The sequence below is a fragment of the Scyliorhinus torazame genome, chromosome 4 (assembly GCF_047496885.1).
Source record: "Scyliorhinus torazame isolate Kashiwa2021f chromosome 4, sScyTor2.1, whole genome shotgun sequence".
Classification (NCBI taxonomy): Eukaryota; Metazoa; Chordata; class Chondrichthyes; order Carcharhiniformes; family Scyliorhinidae; genus Scyliorhinus; species Scyliorhinus torazame.
The window spans coordinates 144,301,109-144,319,684 of record NC_092710.1 but is presented as its reverse complement, the minus strand read 5'-3'; the positions used below and the strand labels follow the sequence as shown (position 1 = coordinate 144,319,684).

The 18,576-nt window shown below is 47.5% G+C and overlaps 1 long non-coding RNA gene across 1 annotated transcript in view; it reads left to right on the top strand.

The window, feature by feature from the left end:
* The window catches only part of LOC140411653 (uncharacterized), a 45,638-nt gene extending 42,025 nt beyond the window's left edge, over positions 1-3,613 (top strand). Inside the window, exon 2 of the long non-coding RNA XR_011940931.1 lies at positions 3,477-3,613. This is a non-coding gene — a long non-coding RNA (uncharacterized lncRNA). The remainder of the gene's footprint in view (positions 1-3,476) is intronic.
* Positions 3,614-18,576: the final 14,963 nt, after the last annotated feature.

Below are 18,576 nucleotides of genomic sequence, written 5' to 3'. Positions count from 1 at the left end.
AATGCCTTCCTAAGTCTCAGGAACAGAGAATTCTGTGAAAGGTTTTTCTCAAGATTCATTGCAGGCATAGCATTCTCTGCTCTGTGGGCTTTTCCCATGGGCGGACCCCAAAGGAAACATTGACTGCTCCTGGAGGACCCTTAACCCGATGAAATTTCTTTGGTCTGCCCAAAAGCTGTTGGTCTTCCAGTATATATCCAATGTTGCAGATTGCCGCATCCCAGGGTCCAGGACTGTGTGCTGGGGGCTACACTAAAGCTTGGGCAGCCACTGCAAAGAAAGGGCACAGTCCAGACCCTCCCTCCATACCACATGAAGGAATTGGAACTTCTGTAAAATCACTCAATCTGTATACATTGGAGAATGTTTGAAATTAAATGTTAATTGTGAAGCAGACCCATTTAGTAAGGCTCTTCAGAGTCTCATGTACTGTATTCAAATACATTGAATTGCATTACAGTTGGCAGTTTCAAAGAGCAAAGAAGAACAAAGAACAGCACAGGAAAAGGCCCTTCGGCCCTCCAAGCGTGCGCCAATCACGTGTCCTATCTGGAGCAACCACCTCTATACTTCTATATGCCGTCTGCTCATGTGTCTATCTAGATAAGTCTAAAGGTCACTAACGTATCTGCCTCAACCACCTCACTTGGCCGAGCATTCCAGGCCACCACCACCCTCTGTGTTAAAAAACGTCCCCGTGGCTCCATATCAAACATGTGGTGTGCTTACCCCCTGAACCATCATGCGAAGGCATTCACCTGGGGTCTCACATACCTTGCAGTTGTGCATGTGGGAGCAAGTGTGGTGTCAGAGGGTTTCCAATGATTCTATGTAGTTGCTTGCATCAGCTCAAGCAGACAACATAAGTTAAAAGAACCAGCAGGAGGGACCACAATGTTAAAATTAGAGGGGCTCTGTATCGAGCAGCGTCAGTGCCTGCAAAGCAATTGAGAAATGAGTGACTCCCAGTATTAGCCAACAGTGCTGTAGTAAAGAACATAACATGGACAAATCAGCAGCAATAAAGATTGGATTCAGGTCAGTTTTGAGAGGAATGGCAATTAGATTTGTACTAGAGAGAGATGTGTAATACAGCAGTGTTTTAGGGAGTGTAGAGGCCCACTTTTGTTTCATAATGGTCAAGACACAAACTGATACTTCGGTCCAATTCTTTTAAAACCGTCGGGAACAGATAAAATGTTTTTCTTCAGGCATAACAGTTAATGGTTTGACTGTTAAAGGAGACATCATAATACCAGTAAGTGACTTGAACATGAGGCAACAGTAGAAATACTTCTCTTATTTCCAATGAAGTTGCCAGATCCCGTAAATGTTTATAAATTGTGTTTATTGATTTCTTCTGCATTCAGTGACAGTCCAATAACTTCTTTGCTGTGCAGAACATTGGTCAGGCTCCAGAACAGGATGCTGAGCTCATTGTCTGCCATTCTCAGGTCTCCAAATGAAGTGTCATCTCCTAATTACAGAAATTGTTTCTCCCTCGGATTGATTTGTCTTACGTGATAGACATTGGGTGCTATAATAATCCTGAAGTGAATTTTTTTTTTTTTAAAGTGAAACTATTTTAAAAAGGTATGAGTAAAGATTAGCCTGCTGCCCACATTCCCAATATAAATTTAGCGAGCTATCCTGTTGTTTTTATTGTGTGATGAGCAATGGAAAAGGGAATGATGGGAAACAATGATTAGTGTCACGGACCGTAGCGAGAGACATTTCTCATTGCTTAACTCAATATAAACACAAATTAAATTACACACTGATTACATACAAGCACACACATTTTCTGCTTTAGCTCTCATTAACATCCTTACTTTTACTGCTAAAGTGCTTCTGGGTGAAACCTCATACATTTCTGGCTGGAAGCATTCTTTCACAGTGCTGACCATACGATTCTAACCTATGCTAAATTTGGTTTTACATTTCTGAAGTGGCTCAACAGCCACTGAGGCTGTGTTTATATGACTTGGCGATGGAGACAGGAACGGGATGTCTTGTTGTGTGCAATGCTCTGCCACCAGCCCATCTGAAAACGGCCATTGCATTAACATATGGGGTGGGATTCTCTCATCCCACGGCAGAGTGATGATGCCATCGTAAACACCGTCGCGTTTTACGACGACGTGAACGGGCCGCTCTGAGGAGCGATTCGGGTGGTTTCTGGGTTTCCTGCCAAATTAGTGTCAGCGGATGTGATGCCAACCTGCATGATGCAATTTGAACTTCACTATGAAAAGGTACATTTTAAACATGTAATTTTAAGCAGTTGAAGTGGGAAGAAGAAAGAAGGAATTGCTTTTAATGTAGGCTCCCAGTACTTTGGCAGTACTCTGGTTTGAAATCCCTCCATAACCTTGGCCCTCCCTTTGTAAGCTCCTCCAGCCCCAGATCCCTCTGACATATCTGTGCTCCTCTAATTCTCAGCTCTTGATCATCCCAATTTTAATCGTTCCACCACTTGTGGCCATGCCTTCAGAAAACCCTCTCACTACCTAGCTTTCCTCCTTAAAGACACTCCATAAAACCTATCTCTTTGACAAAGCAGTTCTGACCTCATATGGCATGGTGTCATTTTATGTTTTATAATGCTCCTGTGAGGTACCTTAAACCATTTAATGATGTTAAAAATGTTGTATAAATGTAAGTTATTGTTGTTGAGGCTGAGCACTGCTTCAATGCTGTCCCCATGGATATGCTGCTGGAGGCTGAGGATTTGGGGCAGGTATTATGTTGCCACACTCCTGGATGCAATGTATGTTCATTGATCTAAACAGCAGAGGAAGAGTTGAGGATAATGGAATGTGCATCTACATACTGATTTATGCATTAACCCTACCCTCTCACTCTGCCTTCTCAGGCCTACAGCAGAACATCATGCCTTGTACCAACACACATTGCAAGTAAACCCATCCCTCTCTGCTGACACATTTCCTCATACCCCCATCATCCACTGACACCTTCATCCTTAAACAATGTCATGACTGTCCCTCGTAGTTATTCTCAACAAATGTGCTTCATCCATTCAATATCTGCCATTGTCCTCACCCTTAGATCTCTTCTCACCCTCCTTACAGGAGAAGAGAGAGCAGAACACAAGGGAGAGATAGAGAACTGGAGGTGACCCTTGCAGACGAGGAGGCTCCGGCGATCAGTCGATTCTCGGTGTGCCTGGTTGTTGGAGACAGAATAAAATATCAGACAGCCACATGGGCCAGGATTTTATGGCCTCTGCTGCCAGTGGGATATTACGGTCCCACCAACATAAACAGAAATTTGAAAGGCTCACCGAACCTGGTAGGACACACCACGATGGGGGCCATAAAATTCTGACCATGGTATACAGCACTCAGTAATGTTGACCTGATATCAACCGCGGTTGAACAATGATCAAGTATATGATGACAGCTTCAAAGATTCTTACCTGTGCAGCATTTATGCATGTATTTTGCTTCCCTCAGGACATTCATGCATCCCACAGGAAGTGGGCCAAGTCACTGACGGCAATGAAGACAACTCTGCAGAAAAGGTCACTCATCCAAGTCATGCATCAGCTCAGACACTTGTCCACCACTGAGATTAAACTGACTGGTCTGTAGTTGCTTCGTTTATGTTTACACCCTTTCGTGAACAAATGTGTAACTCTAGTCTTCCGACATCATTCCAGTATCTAAGGAGGTTTGGAAAATTATGACCAATGCCTCTACAATTTCATAGAACATAGAAAATACAGCACAGAACAGGCCCTTCGGCCCACGATATTGTGCTGAACCTTTGTCCTAGATTAATCATAGATTATCATTGAATTTACAGAGCAGAAGGAGGCCATTCGGCCCTTTGAGTCTGCACCGGCTCTTGGAAAGAGCACCCTACCCAAACTCAACGCCTCCACCCAACACCAAGGGCAATTTTGGACACTAAGGGCAACTTATCACGGCCAATCCACCTAACCTGCACATCTTTGGACTGTGGGAGGAAACCGGAGCACCCGGAGGAAACCCACGCAGACACGGGGAGGATGTGTAGACTCCGCACAGACAGTGATCCAAGCGGGAATCGAACCTGGGATCCTGGAGCTGTGAAGCAATTGTGCTATCCACAATGCTACCGTGCTGTCCTTAAGAACAAATTAATCTACACTATATCATTTTACTGTAATCCATGTTCCTATCCAATAGCTGCTTGAAGGTCCCTAATGTTTCCGACTCAACTACTTCCACAGGCAGTGCATTCCATGCCCCCACTACTCTCTGGGTAAAGAATCTACCTCTGATATCCCTCCTATATCTTCCACCTTTCACCTTAAATTTATGTCCCCTTGTAATGGTTTGTTCCACCCGGGGAAAAAGTCTCTGACTGTCTACTCTATCTATTCCCCTGATCATCTTATATACCTCTATCAAGTCGCCCCTCATCCTTCTCCGTTCTAATGAGAAAAGGCCTAGCACCTTCAATCTTTCCTCGTAAGACCTACTCTCCATTCCAGGCAACATCCTGGTAAACCTTCTTTGCAACTTTTCCAAAGCTTCCACATCCTTCCTAAAATGAGGCGACCAGAACTGTACACAGTACTCCAAATGTGGCCTTACCAAAGTTTTGTACAGCTGCATCATCACCTCACGGCTCTTAAATTCAATCCCTCTGTTAATGAACGCGAGCACACCATAGGCCTTCTTCACAGCTCTATCCACTTGAGTGGCAACTTTCAAAGATGTATGAACATAGACCCCAAGATCTCTCTGCACCTCCACATTGCCAAGAACTCTACCGTTAACCCGGTATTCCGCATTCATATTTGTCCTTCCAAAATGGACAACCTCACACTTTTCAGGGTTAAACTCCATCTGCCACTTCTCAGCCCAGCTCTGCATCCTATCTATGTCTCTTTGCAGCCAACAACAGCCCTCCTCACTATCCACAACTCCACCAATCTTCGTATCGTCTGCAAATTTACTGACCCACCCTTCAACTCCCTCATCCAAGTCATTAATGAAAATCACAAACAGCAGAGGACCCAGAACTGATCCCTGCGGTACGCCATTGGTAACTGGGATCCAGGCTGAATATTTGCCATCCACCACCACTCTCTGACTTCTATCGGTTCGCCAGTTCCAGAAGATTTTTGAACTCCCTTTTACGTCAGCCATTTATCTTACCTCATATTTTCTTTTTGTTTCTCTTATTTACTTTCCTCCTGCCCCTCTTAACTTTCTATAGCCTGGTCCATAATAGCATTATCAACCTGACATCTTTCAAATGCCCCCTTTCCTGCTTCATCTTGCTCTCTAACTCTCACATCATCTTGGGACTCGGTCTTGTTTTACTTACTTTTCTCCCCTTTTAGGAATGCATATTGACTGTACCCAAACCATCTCCATTTTAAAGGAAGTTCATTGTACCTTTACATTTTTCCTGCCAATCTTTGATTCCAATTTACCTGAGTTAAATCTGTTTTCACCTCAATGAAAATGGGCTTCTTCCAATTAAACATTTTTACTCCGGATTGCTCCTGGTCTTTTTCCATTGCTAACCTAAACCCTATGATGCTATGATCACTGTTCCTAGGTGTTCCCAAGCGGACACATGTTATACATGACCCACTTCATTCCCCAGAACTGAAATCAGCAATACCTACTTCCTTATTGGGCTACAAATGTATTGATCAAGAATAGTCACCCGAACACAGTCCAAAAGCTCTTCCCACTCCATGACATTTTCACTATTACTATCCTAATAGCTATCCTAGAATTATAAAATCCCTACAGTGCATTCTGCCCATCAAGTCTGCACCAACCCTCCAAAAGAGCACCCTAACATCAGGCCACTAACCAGCCCTATCTCTGTAACCCCATATAACCTTTGCAAACTGAGGGGCTATTTATCATGGCCAATCCACCTGAACTGCACATCTTTGGACTGTGGGAGGAAACCAGAACACCTGAAGGAAACCCACTCAGACACAGGGAGAAAGTGCAAACTCCACACAGCCAGTCAACCAATGCCAGAATCAAACCCAAGTCCCTGGTGCTGTGAGGTTACAGTGCTATCCACTGTGCAGCTATGAATGCAGCCACCATCAAAATGACATCATGCAGGCACTTGAGTACTCAGTGGATGTCAGACTCCATGACGGGATAAGTCATCAAAGCCTAATCCAGGACGGTGCCAAATTGACAGTCAATGAGGGCACTCCTAGCCCTGTACCCCATTCAGGCCCTGGCCATCGCTTCAAGTCTTTCCCCTTCCTCCAAGGGATGATGCTTGCCACCCTCCTTGACATCCTCCACATTAGAGGAGGTGTGTCACCACTCCAGCTCCTCCTGGTCCAGCTGTTCACTCCGCTGCAGTGCCAGGTTGTGCAGACAGCAGCAGACTACAATGATGTGGGAACCCCCCTGGAGGCTGTATTGGAGGTCCCAACACTTCCGGATCAGTCCAGGCACCATACCCCAGGTCAGGCGCTGTCTTCTCTGGCACTGGATCTCTGACATCTGGAGGTAGGAAGTTCTATACTGGAATACCCGTGGCAGGTAGTGTCTACTCGAGGCTCCACCATCTGTGGCCCTGCTGCCAGAAAATCAATGAGTCCTGCCTTCCCCTCTTCAGGGCACTGTTCCTCGCCATGTGCAATGACACATTGATGTCAGTGCTACTGGTTGATCGCAATCAAAAGAATTGCCAGCTCGACTGGCTCCATGATTCTCTCAAATCAAAAACTGAAAGATAGAGAACACCCAAGTGAGAGATGAAGAGTTCTGCCTTGACCCACAGCCCTCTCATATCTGGGACATCCACCATCCCTCGATGTGAGCACCTTTGCACTAAACCTCACCACCTTCACCGGTCACACACTAGCCACTTCCCCACAGTTGTCTCTCTCAACTCCAGCTGAATGAAGCACCTCGATCGTTGGGAGCTTTATCAGGCTGTGTAACTCCCCCTATGGTGAGGAGTTAGGACAGTTGAGTGCATTCATTGGACCTGTGTTCTCATCTCACAGAGGACCAAGATGCTGCCCCCTGTCATCCCTTGAAGGGGGTGACTGATAAGTGATTTCACCATAATGCCTAGCATTGGGGACCACATCTGTGTCACCTCTCTGTTATGAACACATAAGTATTAGCCTTGGAGTTCAATGTTTGGGAGCTAGGTTTCCAACTAAGGTTTCAAAATCAGATGCCAATCAGTAACACACTCATGAATTGCAATGCTGACTAAATTGGCACAATTGACTTGTCAAGGGAGAGTCAGGGAGCTGATTAGCAACTGATTACCCCTTGTGGCAGATGAGGCACACCTGATGTGTGTGACGGCTGCAATAAGCAGGTCAGCTTTATCTTTAGAAGTCATCCTCATTCATATTGCCACAAGCCCAGCAAGCAGCACGTGACTCACAGCCACGAAGGCTGCTAAGGCCTGCAAGCGACCTCACCCCAAGATGCCGATATTGAGCCACTCTGCCTGGCCCAACTTATATGGGTCCCCCAAATCCTCCCTGCTGCCCCCTCTGTAACCGGCATCTTGGATGGTAATAGCGACCTGAACACTCACCTTCGATGTCCTCTTCAGGTGTGAGGTCGTCGATGACGTGTTGTGGAATGATTCGAGGAGAGTTAGCTCTGAAGATAGTCAGGTTAAGATTGTTTGGAACTGTATAAAATTAGTGATACTGTGTATAAGTTAAGTATACTTCTAGTGTGCTTTATTGTTTGGTTTTTTTCCGAATAAACATATATTTTATTTAAAATCACCACAAACCATTTGGGACAGCATTCTCTGGATTTCAAACTTTCTTCGCATTACATCAAATTTCAAAAATACAATTGAGAGCAATTCTTGTTTCAACTTTACCTTCTGGGATTTGGAACAACTCAATATTTACCACCAGCCAAGTCCTTAACAATTGTTTTTGCATCTGTCTGCAATTTTACCACAAATCTTCTCCCTTACATCTTTTCCATTTAAGGTACATTCAGAAATGCAATCTACAGTTTCTTAACTCTAACAAAATACATTCTGTTTTTGTTCCCTGCTCCACCAAACAGATCTTCCCTTCACTCCCACTGTCAGCATTCCGCAAAGACCGTACCCTCCGAGATAATCTAGTCCACACCTCCACCATATCCAACACCTCTCCCATCACCCAGGGCACCTTCCCATGCAATCGCAGAAGGTGTAACACTTGCTCCTTTACTTCTTCCATGCTTAACATCCCAGGCCCAAAACACTCATCCCAGGTTAAACGTTTCACTTGCACCTTTCAATTTGGTCTATTGCATTCGCTGCTCCCAATGTGGTCTCCTCTATAGCGGAGAGACCAAACGCAGACTGGGTGATCGCTTTGCTGAGCACCTTCGGTCTGTGCACATTCAGGAACCTGACTTTCCCGTTACTTGCCATTTTAACAAAAGACCCTGCTCCCATGCCCACTGGTCTGTCCTTGGCCTGCTGTAATGTTCCAGTGAAGCTCAACGCAAACTGGAGGAACAACGTCTCATCTTCCGGATAGGCACGCTACAGCCTTCCAGTCTCAACATCAAATTCAACAACTTCAGATGATTAGCTCTGCCCCACCTTGACCCCTTTGTTTCCATCCCATTTCATTTTAACTGTCTTTTACCATTTCTTTCTTTCTTGTCTTTCTTTATATATATTTCCCCCCTATCTTATCCACCTTTCCTTACCTTTTCTCCCCTCTGCTTCCCCCTTCCCCTCCCCCACATCTACATCTGTCACAGTTTATCCTCTGATGTTAGTTTCTCTGCTGTTTGGCCTTTCGTTGGATTTGTTTATTGTCACGTGTACCAAGGTACAGTGAAAAATATTTTTCTGCGAGCAGCTCAACAGAGCCTTTCACGTCTTTTATTCTCTCTGGGGACTGCCATTAGCACTCTTTCCCTTGGCTTCTGTGGCTATTAACACCCTGATCCCTTGGTTTCTGTGGCTATGACTCATCTTTCATTCTCTCACCCCACAGAATAAATGGGCGAGATTCTCTGCTCCGGCGGCAGATTGTCGAAGCCAGCGTCAAAACGGGAGTGTTTCATTCCGCGGTCGGCGCCCGTTCCGGGACCCCATTCTCCGGCGTACAAGGGGGCTAGCATGGACAAGGCGGGAAGCGCGGGGGCATGGCCTCAGCCCCGCATCAGAGACGCAATCGACGTGGCGCCGCAGCGCACATAAGGTGACGCGAGCGCACAGGCCGCCGATAGAGCAACATGGCGCCATGCCGAGCAGCGCCCCATTTCACTGGACCATGACCTGGAGATGCTCCTGGACGCCTTTGAGGAGTCAGACATTGTCTGTACCCTGGACCTGGCCAGAGGGTCCCACCCAACATGGCCCGTCGTCTGTGGAGGAAGGTGGGCGCGGCCGTCAGTGCAATTGCCTTGACACCCAGGACTGGCGGGCAGTGTCGCAAAAAGCTCAACGACCTACTGAGGGCAGCCAGGGTGAGTACCCAGCAATGTGCCCATGGCACCAATCCCCCAACTCCCCACATGTGTGACACCCACCCCCTCCCCTCTACAGCAGGCTCCGCCTCCCTGCCATGCCCGTGCTCCAGCTCCCACTGGGCCTCATGCAGGGCAGCAGCCCCCGCCACGGGGATGGGAGTGGACAGGGTTTCATCATTGGTCTACCCCCTCCACAACCTGGTGCCATGGGCTACATGGCTGGCCCGGTTGCCAGCACAAACCCCACCCCTGTCCCCTCAGTGCCCTGAGACCGTCTGGGGGCACTGCCCTCATGGGGGGGACAGCCGTGTGTGCCAGCCTGGACCTACCCGCTGGTGGGTGCCACCAGTTTGGTGGAGGGAGTGGGGGGGTCTGGCACACGTCAGGACAGCTGGGCCGTCTGCGCCGCGACAGCGAACGGGTTGGGTGGACAGCTGCGTGTCCGCCGTCATGGGGTCTGGCCGTTGGATCCGCCCTGCCATGGCGGGCTGTAGCCACCCCCGCCGCTCCTTCACCACCCTCACCCCCGGCAGCGGACGTGTGGGACCACCCACCCCCCCACCCCCAGCAGGGGATCTGTGAGACCACCCCCCACCCCCGCACCCCCAGCAGCAGTTGTGTGGGACCATCCCCCCACCCGCGTCAGCGGATGTGTGGGACCACCCACCCGCCACCCCCGGCAGCGGTTGTGTGGGACCACCCCCCCACCCCCGTCAGCGGTTGTGTGGGACTACCCTCCCGCACTCCCGGCAGCGGTTGTGTGGGACCATCCCCCCACCCCCGTTAGCGGATGTGTGGGACCACCCACCCGCCACCCCGGCAGGGGATTTGTGAGACCACCCCCTCCCCCCACCCCCGGCAGCCTCCCCCACAATACCCGCAGACACGGCCATGAAGCTCCCCTCCCGGGCTCCCTACCCCCAACGCCATCAATGACACCCCCCCACTCCCGGGGGCCGCTCCACACCGTCACCCACCTCCTCCCGCAGCACCAGCCAGCACGACTGGTTGACGCTGTTTTATAGCATGTTAGAACGGCGCCGGCGTGACATCCGGTCGCGCACATAATCTCTGCTCCATCGGAGAATCACCGCTATGTCCGTTTTCCATGATTGTCCGTGCGGCCAGGTGCCATGCGCGGGCGCCGGTTTTGGCACGCATTTGAGAATGGCGTCCCGGCGTCGGAGCGGCGTAGCGCGATTCATGTGGCGCCGTGGCGATTCTCCAACCCGGCGGGAGGTCGGAGAATCCCACCCAATTTGTCACTTTCTCTGTCTTTTAGCCTTGACAAAGGATCATTTGGACTCGAAACGTTAGCTCTTTTCTCTGCCTACAGATGCTGCCAGTCCTGCTGAGATTTTCCAGCATTTTCTCTTTGGTTTCTGTTTTTGATCCCTTTAGAACATTTTGGGCTGGATTCTCTGCAGCCCCGTGCCAAAATCGCGTTTGTCGCTGGGCGGAGAATCAACTTTCGCACCGAAATTGGACCCGGCGCCGCTCCGCCGATTCTCCGGGACCCGAGGTTCGGCGATTCCGTGATTTACACCGCGCGGCTGGGGTGGCCATTGGCAGAGGCCCGCCCAGCGATACTCCGCTCACAGCTGGCCGAGTTCCCGACAGTGGGGTTCTAACCACCTATTGCTGTTCGGGAACCGCGCGTGGCGGCTGCGGACTCAGTCCGCGGTCGCCCTGGTGGGGGGCAGGGGAATCGGGCACCTTATGGGCGGCCAGGGCACAGATCGGGCCGGTCCGGTGCAAGGGCACGCGGGCAATTGGGGGGGCCTACATTTCAGAGCTGTCTCCGCGGTCCTAGTCCACCATGGCACTCGGCTCGGCCGCCGGAGGCCACCGCCGTGCGCATGCGCAGACTCAAAACCGGAAGTGCGGGGGCCCATATCCGCTGCTAAAGCTGCGGGGATCACTCTGGGTCCCTGCCAGCTTCCTGAAGGTAAATGAATCGACTGATGTTTTTTGAGGAAACTCCCGAGTGCAACGCCAGCGTATTTACCCAGGCGTGGGGACATAGCCCCATTTTGGGAGAATCCAGCGACATATCTTGAACTACTTCAGTTGCTGCTGTCTTCTCACCTTGCTGGAGAATGCCCAGGAAATCCATGGAGCCAAAGTTAAATTGCAAAAACCCCGGGGTGGATTCTCCGCAGCCCCACGCTGAAATCGCGTTCGGCGCCGGGGGGGAGAATCACCGTTTACGCCAAAATCCTAGCTGAAGAGTATGGCGAGGGGTACCTGGATACTACAGCGGCTATCTGGAGGCTGTGCATGCTCACTGCTTTGATGCTTGTTCACTGTTTTCTGTTACTGTTCTGTTCGTTGCTTGGTCTCTGTAAAGGTGAAATGTTGGTAACTTCATTGTACTGTTGCCTGTTATACTGTTTCATGTCCTTGGTTTGTATTTTGCTTTGGATTTCTACAAAGGTCTGTCATTAAACTAAAATATACCCAAGAGGTGTATATTTTATACCCAAATATACCCAATGCAGGCAGCATTGGGGAGCGGGGGATTGCGAATGCTGTTGCACCCGCACAACCTAACGCAGTGCTGGCGAGAAATGCAGACGCTAACGGTTTGAAACTGACTCCCTGGCTCATTTGCATTCTTTGTAGATTTCGTTACATCGTCCACAGCCAAACCATGTTCTCACCAATGTTAAACTTTTCACCTTTGTCTTGTATCTATAGCTGAATTATTTGTCACTGGATTGTCTTACCATTCCAAAAGCATTGAGTGTTTGGGGAAAGGGGTCAAGAATAGGAATAGTTTTTAACAAATTGTAAAGCACATTAGTTTAAATTCCATTGCACTGTGTGTTTAACCAGAGAACAATTTCTCTTATCAGCAATTCTTTCTGTTAACATATCTTTGTACTTTTTCGATACGATCTGATCAGTTGACTGCACCATTTATAAAACAAATTAATAGAATTTCTTTCCCTCAAAACTATCATCAATAAAGTTCACAAAAAGCATGGAAAGAAAGCTGTCCAGTGGGAATTAATTTTATTGATTTTGGGACAAAAGAGCCTTCAAACAATGAAGCAAGGCTGTAGCTAAATGGATTCCTTCCCTTGTTCCACTCAGGAGGCAGAACAGCCCAAAAATAGGAATGAAGCTGGCAGGATATTATTCAGATATTCACCACAATGACTATCGGCAGTTCTTTTATATTTGGGGGAATGGATTAATAACCTGTCATTTCATATCTGGGTCAAGAATCTTGATGCAGCCCAAGCTGAGGGTTGTGAGAATCTGACTTGGAAAGAGGTTGAACAGTCTTATCCTGCTCCAGTTTGCGCCAGCACGTCTTCTCTTAAATTAACATGAGTTGAAATTGAATGGGTGCTGCCGTTTTCTTACTTTCTACCACATACACGCACACAATCTGCAGATTTATGGCATCATTCTTCTACAGGCAGTCTTGTCACAAGATGTCAAAGAAATTCCCACCGAAGAAATCTCATTAATGCTGGCAATCAATGTGCTTCGGGTTGACCTCTCCCCATTCCCACTCCTGGCTCTGTGTGAAGCACGCCATAGTGATCTGTACAACTGTACATACATCTGCACATACACCAGGGACTGCAGACAGATGTAACAGCCACAGCATCACTAGAGGGCAGCATCAGAGACGGGTATAAAGGGTCCAGCCCAAGGGAGGATCCGCCTCTTTCAGAAGCACAAGGCTAGTGAGCAGCAGCAGACAGAGACAGCTCAGCATAGGCAGTTTACCTTAGCTTCACTGGTCATACCTCTTGACTGTATTATATCTAGTTAAGCTCTGGAAACAGAACAAACCCACTGAATAAAGTATTTATGTTAACTGGAAGTCTACAATCTTTATTCAGACTTAGAGAATAACTGATAGTAGGAGTGATTTCAGAAAGCTAGCTAGACACCAGCAAGAGAAGAAAAACCTAAACCAGATATTTGACTGTGGAAGACTTCGCAGCAAATGGATCCTCGACGACTAACTGATTCGATGGAACTTGTTGGGACTCCATGGCAGCTGAAAACAACCGGTAATTTAAGTTATGACTGGGAAATGTTTGAACAGTTGTTTCAAATATTTATCACAGCTAATGATTTAAGCACTGCCTCTGATGCAACAAAAATAGCCCTATTATCCTCAACAGGCGGGCATGAAGCAAGAGAAATCTATAATTGCTTTAATTACTTAGAAGGTGAGGACAACACCAAAGTAGAAGTTATACTCAAAAGATTTGCTGCACGCTGTAACAGTCAGTCTGGTGAGATGCTGGAAAGATTTAACTCTTGTCAGAGAAACAGAGGGCCCACCTCTGATTTTATTACAAATCTCAAGTTAATACCACAAGGCTGTGATTATGCTGATTTCAGAGACACTGTGATAATGCATCAATTAATTTCTGGACTATCTGATAAAAATTTGAGGGAAGAACTTTCACAAAATAAGTATCTAACTCTAGAAATCGCTATACAAAAATGCCTTGCTTATGAACAAAAACAAAATCAATACTTTGAGTCTCTACAAACACAGAATCATCATTTAGAAAACAAAATCGGTAAAAATGGCGCGAACACTCACCACGAGGCAGAGGCAGGGTTGAATCGGAGGAAAATGGAGGTTCTGAGCGGCAGCCAACTTGAGAAAGGAGCTGCACATGTGCAGTTGCGAAATGAGCGCACAGTACAGGAAGTGCGCATGGGCAATTGAGTCCTACGCATGACATAACGAACGTCAGGACATCAGAGCACCAGGACCATGCCCACTTAAAAAGGAAATGCACGAAAATGAACAAAAAGACATTTAAAGCTGCAAAACCCAATTTTCTTGCCTCAAAAGACAGAACAATGCCCAAACTTACACCAGCAGTTGAAAATAACTTTCACAACACCCTGGAACAAGCAGTTAGCACCACCCTAGAAGATGATATGGTCCTTATAGACTATGACTCAGATGAAGATTTCATCTTGGGAGATGGCTACCCCAGTACCAAATCCGAACCGCAACTAGAGGTATTGTACCGTGAAGACCCCAACGATGTGTTCTTCAGATTGGGGAAGGGCCTGTACTGCACTGTATTGTTCTATGTTCTATGTTCTATGCAACAAAACAACAAAAACCACAAGATGCACAGTGGAAACAAGAACAACTAGAGCAACAACAAAAACAACATGCAGCGCAACAAGAACGACAAAAGCAATAAGAAGCATCCCAGAAACAACAAGCACGACAAGAAAAAGAACAAGAATAAAAGTGAAAATAACGAAAACAGCATCAACAAGTGCGACAAAAAGAACAACAAGAACGACAACAACAAGAACGCCAACAAAAACAACAAAGACAGAAACAACAACAATGAAACAACGACGTGTACAACATGGTACAACTCTGCACGTGAAGGCCAATGCCACAGCACACTACGAAGCAATGACAAGACTACAAACATGCCATGACATGATAAAGAATCTCACAAATTCACATCTGCTCCAGGACAAACGAGCAAAACAGCTTTCACGAACAATGACATACAGAATCAATGGCACAAACACAAGAAAAAGTCGAGGTCAGACAATGGTGCGACACAAAATCGGTACCCGCAATCAAATGGAACAAGGGGAAAAGGTGTCCGCATCATTAAACGATTCATCAGCAAAGCAGCCGAGTCACGTCCTGACATCAACCAAGCTCTGTTATCGCACCGAGCAACCCCATTGAGCTCAGGACTGTCGCCAGCTCAAATGCTCTTCGGCAGAGACATCCGGACAACCCTACCGGCAAAGCAATTCCGAGACTCCGGTAACACACCGGTTCTCGACGACATGCGGGCACTATGCTTGAAACAAAAACTTTACTACGATCAACATGCGATCCCACTCAAGCCACTGACAATAGGTGACAACATCAGAATCAGGGACCCAGAAGGCGGATGGTCTGAGTCAGCCACGGTGATCAGGCAGGAGGCACCGTGGTCCTACATTGTCAAATCGTCTGCGGGAGTACTTTTTCGCCGTAACCGCCGGGATCTGTTAGAGATTCGACCTACAACGCCAGTATTTCCCACACTGGACTTGACCGAGTCCATTTGTCCACAGGACGTTCCTTACCACACAACGCCAGACAGTACTCTTGATGACATCAAACCATCATCCCTACTACCACCATTAAGACACTCCAGCAGAAGCCGTAAGGCACCCAACCAGCTAGATTTCTGACAACACTTCAACACACGCACAAGACGAATGTGGACGTTTCTCACGATGGACTCACAACATAGCTAATTGTTTCTGTATTACTCTTATCATTTTCACAGTGTGCAGATTTGCATGTTTTTTTCATGTTCTCACCACTTGTTATGTACAGTTTTCTTGAGGCCAGTCTAGAAAACATGTCAAATAAAAGGGGGGGGGGAATGTAGTGATCTGTACATCTGTACATACATCTGCACATACACCAGGGACTACAGACAGATGTAACAGCCACAGCATCACTAGAGGGCATCAGCGACGGGTATAAAGGGTCCAGCCCAAGGGAGGATCCGCCTCTTTCAGAAGCACAGGGCTAGTGAGCAGCAGCAGACAGAGACAGCTCAGCATAGGCAGTTTACCTTAGCTTCACTGGTCATACCTCTTGACTGTATTATATCTAGTTGAGCTCTGGAAACAGAACGAACCCACTGAATAAAGTATTTGTGTTAACTGGAAGTCTACAATCTTTATTCAGACTTAGTGAATAACATGCACGGAACATGGGAAAGGTCACAGATATGTCCAGTGTAAGGAGTAGAGAATACGAATAGAGAACAGATCATTTCAGAACTTGTCGTACATTATTTGTAACATTTGAGACAGCCATGGACAGTATTCATACAATTATAACTTACTCATATTATTTCATATTATTTCTACAAGTTCAGTAATTTTCAGGAATCATTTTAGCTAATATTTTAAAGGACCCCCCTCTATAATTGCTGAATCCAACATTCTCCCCCCCCTTTATTATTTTAAGCTTAATAAAATAAATCAATTAATAAATTAATAATACTATAGTATAATATTGTGCTTGCAATGCAGTTTTGAATCTTATTGACAGCCCATAAGAAGCATCTACCTGTCGACCACATCTGTGAGTCCCAAATGCTGATGCTGCCAAAAAATAGTTAAAGGTGTTGTGTTAGGTACTCTGGGATAACACAGGCTTTAGCTGAATGCAGCTTTAACCAAAAGATACTCCAGACCTTGAAGTTAGTTCAATCTGATTTATTGAACCAGTAGCACAGTTAGCACAATTCTCTATGAGTTCGACTCTCTGCTAACCTAAGTGTGGTTACTCTGTCTGACTGAACCAGACTAGCTCTTAGTCACGTGCTGGAGGTGTGATAGTGTACATACACCGTGACACACTCTGTAGATGTTCATTAGTGGAAAGAGATGGAGTGTGAGTGCCTTGTGCCTTTTATAGTGAGATACCACCCCTGGGTGTCCTGCCTGCTCATTGGTCATGTCCTGTTCTCTGTGTTCATTCGCTGCCTGTCTGTGCCTCTCTGTGTATCAGTATCTGCATATCATGACATCTCCCCTTTTAAAAAATGTTTTGTTGGCACATGGGAATGTACTTACATGTGGTGGTATATATTAACACATTTACAAGCGGTGGCATATGTGAACGTATTTACATGTGAAGACAACTGTCTTCCAATGTGAGAAAACAGAACATAGCAAACAAAACAAATGTTCATAAGTCCAGTCTCTGGGGCTTGCGTCTGATCCTCGTCGACCGCCGGAGAGGTGGTGGCGGGGACGACGGCGCCTTGGCAGGCGGGATGGAAGCCTGACTGGTGGCCTCGTAGTTCGAGGTATCAGGAGGTGGCAAAATAACGGATGGAAACGGAGAAGAAAGCGGTTGCGGGCAGGCAACTTTGCGCAGTGCCCGTCTGTTTCGTGCACAATCGAACCATCAGCCATACGTACAATATACGAGCGGGGCGCAGCCTGTCAAACAATGACAGCTGGAGCAGACCAGCCACCATCCGGTATCTTGATCCTGACAGTGTCTGCCGGGGATAACACGGGCAAATCGGTGGCATGAGCATCATAGCCCTGCTTTTGCTGGTTTTGGAGCTGCTGCACATTCTGCAGCACCGGGAGGTGATCCAGGTTGGGCAAGTGTATGGCTGGAAGTGTCGTCCGCAGACCCCTGTTCACCAGGAGTTGAGCCGGCGACATGCCAGTGGACAGTGGGGTCGCCCTGTACACAAGCAGCGTGAAGTAGATGTCAGAAGCAGAATCCGTGGTCTTGCAGATGAGCAAGACAATGTGACCACTTTTTCAACCTTCCCATTGGACTGCAGATAGTGTGGGCTGGAAGTGACATGTTTGAAATGGTATGACTTGGCAAACATAGACCACTCGTGGCTGTTGAAGCACGGGCCATTGTCACTCACGACAGTGAGTGGAATACCATGTCTGGAAAACTTCTCCTTACAGGCCTTGATGACGGTGCGAGATGTGAGGTCTGAGAGCTTCACGACTTCAGGGTAATTGGAGAAATAGTCAATAATCAACACGTAGTCACGACCATTCGCACGAAAGAGGTCGATGCCAACCTTGGACCACGGAGAGGTCTCGATTTCATGCTGCTGGAGCGTCTCCTTGCTCTGCGCTGGCTGGAAGCGTTGACAGGTCGCACAGTTGAGGACCATGTTTGAGATGTCCTGGCGAATACCAGGCCAGTCGACAGCCTGCCTGGCTCTGCGTCTGCACTTCTCGACGCCCAGGTGTCCCTCATGGATTTAGCGGAGCACCAAGCTCTGGAGACTGAGTGGAATGACAATCCGGTCCAGCTTGAGGAGGATACCATCAATCACCGTCAGGTCGTCCTTTACATTGTAAAATTGAGGGCACTGCCCTTTCTGCCAGCCATTGGCGAGGTGTTGCTTGACACGCTGCAAGAGGGGGTCTTTGGCTGTCTCCTCGCGGATACGAACCACCTTCTCATCAGACGCCGGGAGGGTGCTGGCACACAGCTGCACTTGTGATTCAATCTGCCGGATGATTTCCAGCGGTTCACTAGGCAATGTGATGGAGCGGGACAATGCATCAGCAATGA